General features: G+C 35.4%; 1 non-coding gene across 1 annotated transcript; it reads right to left on the bottom strand.

The window, feature by feature from the left end:
• Positions 1–398: 398 nt before the first annotated feature.
• On the bottom strand, positions 399–530 carry Gm25415. Its single transcript, XR_003951298.1, has one exon. It is a non-coding gene; the product is annotated as a small nucleolar RNA SNORA17 (small nucleolar RNA).
• Positions 531–5,806: the final 5,276 nt, after the last annotated feature.

Raw genomic sequence — 5,806 nt, 5'->3', positions numbered from 1 at the left:
ATTGTCTCTGTAGTGTTATACCCTGTGCCCGTTCATTGTGGCTCTGAGCAGGGGTCATCTCCAGCTTAGTCTCCTTCCTAAAGCCTGTATAGTGACAGAATGGTGATAATCTTGGTAACTTGTCTGTCTGGGCATCGTGGCACGAGACTGGTCATCTTCTAGTGCTCGTTTCTTGCTCAGGTCTGCCTGTATGGCCCCATGCTCATCCCCCCTGCCCCCTGGGCCCTAAGTCCCAGCTAGGATTCTTCTAGTCTGATTTGTTCCGTGATTTGGGACCCAGTCAGGACTTGTATGTGAACTCCCTGCTTTGGGAGCCCTTCAGGACTGCTATTGTCTTGGGTTAGATTTCTGTCTCTGGTCAACTCAGACTTGCATTTGTTTGTTTGTTTGTTTCAGGGAGTATTAGATTACTAAACATTCAGATATTTCCAGGTCAGAACATTGAGCATAGACATAGGCTCTCTCCTCTCTGCCATCTACCTATGCACGCGTGATACAACAGCCACTCCTGAAAAGCCTCTAGAGTCAGGGTGAAATTTATTATTCAAATATGTTAACAGTCAACAGACAAGGCTATACACACCATTTAGAATAATTTTACTGAACTTCTTTTGACATTTTTCTTTCATTTAACAATGCACATGAGGATGGCCTTGAATGTCCGGTCGTTCTGCCCATCAAAGGCAGGGACTACATTATATGTCATTTAGGCAGTACTGTGCCCTAACCCATGATTCCAAGCCTTGCTGGCAAGAGATTTGCTCACTATCCAAATATCAAGTAAGAAGCATAGAAACGTTGGACAAGTGTCAGTGACCCGAGTAGATGGAGCTTTTCTGTCATTTGAAACTATTAATGATTTGTAAACATCGTTATTAAATAAAATTCACCTTTTACTGTTCTGAAAATTATTTTTGAATAAAGAGACCCAAAGTAACCTGAATGTTTTTGGTACTTGAAGGAACCAAACTAAGCATTACAATTTCTTTCTAACATAAAATTACACACTTTTAGGCCATTATAGTATTAGATGTTTTCTGCCAGACAAAATGACATGTTTAAGTGACTTTGTTTATATACTGTGTTAAACGAGGCATTTGACTTTAGATTACTACTTAGTGAACAATAGAATTTGTCAACAGTACTGTGTAGTGTTATATTATGTTTGTTCTAACTGTTCCCACAGGGATTGTTCTGGCCTATAATCTGAAACTTTATTCTATATAATTTTTCATCTAAAATGCTACGTATTAAAATTGCATGCACCGTATGCTAAGAGAAATATTTTCCTTTCAGTTCTAGAACTAAATCTTGTAAACACTGTATTTTAAAGAACTTATGAATATTCAAATACTTTCAGAGACTCTTCAAGACTATTTTTTAGCATTCATGTTAATATATAATTATATTTAAAAGAAAACAACTGTCATATTCAAACCTGACTGAGAAGTTATAAGACAGTAAAGAGAAGTGTAAGACAATAAATAAAAATTTCTAAATATTGATTGATGTTTTTAAATAAATTCGTGACCACATAGACTTGGCTTCACAGTGCTAAAGTACTATAAATTGTTACATCATGGCAAAACTTCTCTTTCTTTACCTGAAGTCCTGATTGACTACAAGAAAATCAGTATTTATAACTTAAAACACTACAAAGTGATTTAATAGTTTGCCAGTATTTTATATTTTTGGCATTATCATGCACCTTTTTCCACCTATATTGGTTGGGTGCAATATTGCTCAGCTTTTCAAAAGTTTACCTAAAATGCATAAAGTCCTGGTTTTAAGTCCAGTACTACATAATTACAAGTGTGATTGCAGCTTTTTGCAGACAGAGGATCAGAAATTCTAGGGAAAGATTTTATGTATTTATTATATAAAGTACACTGTAGCTATCCTAGGACACACCAGACAAGGGCATCAGATTTCATTACAGATGGTTGTGAGCCACCACATGGTTGCTGGGATATAAACTCATGACCTCTGGAAGAGCAGTCGGTGCTCTTAACTGCTGAGCCATCTCTCCTGCCCAGACCCTTCCCTTCCTACTAATGAAGTATGTGCATATGTTTTACATTTTATGTCTTTATATTCATTTATGGAATTAAAAATCGTTTTAATTTGTCTCTTCTTAAATAAACTCAAACATACAAGTATAAATATGCTTATCAAATAATTAGTAGCTAGATCAAACACCTTTAAAAAGTTGTGAACAGTTAAGTTCTGTATATATGCTTTTGTATATATCATGTACACTTTAAGGAATGTTTCATTGTATTCAACTCACATTCAAAATATTATACTTGTCCTTCTAATTGTAGATTTACTTCTGTGACTAACCTTTCTATGCTGAAATAGGCAAAGTGAATTTTAAGGGCAATTTGGCCTTTGTTATTTTGTTGGCTAAGTTGTGAAACAATATAAATACTCAAAATTCTGTAAAGAAAAGATGACTTCTTTGTAAATCTGTTTTAAGGTCAGCTCTGGTACTTGATAACATGAAAGGCACTTGGCCTTGAGACCTCTGCAAACTGAAGAGCCTGTAACTGTCTATACTTGTTGCTTGACGGTTCATTTTAAAAAAGAAATGTTTTCCTTTCAACCCAGAGATCACATTCTTTATTTCTATATCTTTCTTTGCCTTTTATATTGTTATAACACTATTCACTTCTAAAGACTTACAGTTGTTGTTTTATTTAGGACAAAATACCGTGAGTTCTGAAATGTTTTTATAACTATGTGCTGAACGTATATGCATTAAAGAATAACTACACAAATTGGATGTTTGTTTTTACAAATCAATGAATTCAAGGGGATTCTAGTACCTAGTTTTAAAATTGTATTATTTAGCTGAGTGTTGTGGTATATGGCTATAGCCATAGCACATGGGAGGTAGAGGCAAGGAGCTCAGAAGTTTAAGTCTAGTCTAAGATTTTCAGAAAATTTGAGTTCAGTTTGTGCTATCAGATTTCCATGTTGAAACAAAAACTGGAGGGAAAATGATAGAATTTGCAGTATGTAACTGGTGAGGAGGGCATTTCCCACTTGTAATGTCAGTACTGTGACCATGAAGACGGGAGGAGGGGCTCAAGGTCAACCTATGCTAACTGCTGAGATTTATTTTTTTGTCTCAAGGCAAATGATATAAAACATAAAGTGTATGTGGTAGAAAAATTAACATTCTTTTTAGGTGTGACATCACCTCTTCAAACAGAATGGGACTACAGTAACAAAATGCATTGGGAAAACTAGAGATAAGAAATATGGTTAAACTTTATATACTTGCATTATGTTGCATTGATTTTCTATGCCTCAGCCTGTTTGCTGATCTTTAGTAACCCAATTTAACCTTTATGCTTTGACTTTTGTTTTATTGTCTGCAGCAGAATTTTCAACCTTTGTACAGATTGGTTCATAAGTTCCTTTCCTCATAAAAATACTTTCATCATTCATGTGGAAGTATTGAAGACAGCTGGGCTTTCTTAGAACACAAATATGCTAATGAAGCTAGCTTAAGTTTTTGAGGGATCAGTTTTTGATAGAGATTGAGCTAAGTAAATTTCTTAAATTTAGACAGAAGCCCTAAATCTAGTAAAATAATTAGATATGTATATAACTGTTCATGAATAAAATAAAATGACTGAGAAAGCTAATACCATAGCTAATATTGCTTTTACCACATCTTACAGTTTACAAATCAGACAGTTCTTTTAAAAATCTGTTGTTTTCCAATCTCCAAGCACTGTTGTTTCTAGAATTGCTCAATACTTGGAGGTTTACTGTTTTGTTTTTGTTTTTTTTCAAATACTAAATTTAATTTTGCTACTATATCCCCTATCTCTTATTGAATTAGTGACTGAGATTAAATCTAATATCCCTATCCTATCATAGATATTTATATCAAATAAAATATTGTGAGTAACTAGGGATTCATATGTGGGCAAGGGGAAGAAAGAACAGCAAACTATTTTTTCCCAGATAGGATAGAGAAACTTTAATGCAGCAAACATGGCTGCTTTGGCCAGGGAGCATATCCAAAAATATGGTCCAGGAGAAATGCAGACACACTCTGGATTACAGTGTGATCTGGCTGGAATATAGACATGCCCTTAATCCACATCTTTAATGCCTAAAAATGAAGGTAAGTTTAGTTTATAGAATTAAGTAGTCATGTTTGAAAGTGACATCTAATTAAGGGGCAAACCAAGTGGTAAATCAGAGAAGGATATGACAGATTGAGTGAAACGTAGTGTATATCCAACTCAAATGAGAATACCATAGGAGAGATAAGTTACCTAAGAGCAGAGAGAGAGAATATAAGTGTATCAGGTGTATCATGGTGAGTGGGTTGGTTTTACAGAGAAAACTACTTAGTGAACAAGCTCAACATGGGTAAAGACAGAACAAGTCAGGCAATGAGAACAAGCCAGATTTGGATATATTGCCAAAGTTAGTATGAAGCCAAGCAAAGCAATTTAGTCAGCAACCTAAACAAGTCAGATTGAATTAGTCATCTTACAAGACTAGATTGTTAGGAGGTTTGAAGCTTCCAGGCCTTGGTCTAGGGACAGTTAGAACAGAGAAAGAAATGTTCTTGGTTCAGCTCATGCCATGTATTCACAGAGCTTGAATGTAGTTCTCGCATCATCCCTCCATCTGAGGAAAATAAAAGCAATATTTACAGGGAAGAAACAATTTTCTTATTTATCTCTAAAATAAAAAATGCAATAAACACATACTAAAATAGATGTTTGGCATTATGGCCTAGACAAATTAATTAGAATAATTTTATCATCAATACTGGCAGGTTTGTGGGTAAAAAAAAATGTTTTAATCATTGTCATTTATTAAGTAGTAATACTGATAACTTTCCTGAGAACTTTGATTTTGAGAGGAGGAAGTCAGGAGGACAGATAAAGAGGTGGACAGGAAGTAGAATGTAGGGGCAGTCAATCTGTAGGATTTTTAAGACAGTGTGGAGGATTAGAATTGGCTTTTCCCTCTTAGTACATTTAATGAGGAGAAAGGTCAGCTTGGTGATTTGCCTGCCTCCCTCAACTAGCAGGTTTTCACCCCAGCATCTGGCTCTTGAGTTCTCATTTGGTAAAATTGAACAATTCATTTTAAAAACCATACTTATTTATGTATTTATTTATACCCTATTTTAGGACCACTAACATATTCATTTATGACATTTATTCTGAATTCTTCCTATTTTCCTTCTGCTGTACTGCACTTCAGGACCCACTGGAGTAAGCTTGCTGAGTTTAAGTGGAGACACATCTGCACTGTTATTGACTGTGTATTTAGTTGCCATCTAGGTCTTTAGGTTTAGGGTAATTATACTAATATGTACTAATATATGGTCTTGTCTTTACTGGTTTTCTGTTCCCTTTCTTAGTGTCTATTGAATTTTCTGTTTCCTAAGAGAGTATATTACATGTTTTCTCAGGTAGACTATGTTCCTTAGATCCTGCCTGGCATAGTACCTTGTATAATGACTAGAAGCTTTTACCTGTCAATAAAAATCTGATGGTCAGTAATCTGAGGCAGGATTAGAATGTGGGAGAACCCAGCAAAAGAGAGAGAAGGAGAGACAAAGAGAGAGAGAGAGAGAGAGAGAGAGAAAGAGAGAGACAGACAGACAGACAGACAGACACACACACACACAAAGAGAGAGAGAGAGAGAGAGAGAGAGAGAGAGAGAGAGAGAGAGAGAACGAACTAGAAAATATCATCTTGAGTGAGGTAACCCAGTCACAAAAGAACACATGGTATGCACTCACTGATAAGTGGATATTAG

The sequence above is a fragment of the Mus musculus genome, chromosome 14 (assembly GCF_000001635.26).
Source record: "Mus musculus strain C57BL/6J chromosome 14, GRCm38.p6 C57BL/6J".
Lineage (NCBI taxonomy): Eukaryota > Metazoa > Chordata > Mammalia > Rodentia > Muridae > Mus > Mus musculus.
The sequence above is the reverse complement of the archived record's forward strand: the minus strand, read 5'-3'. Positions and strand labels throughout refer to the sequence as shown.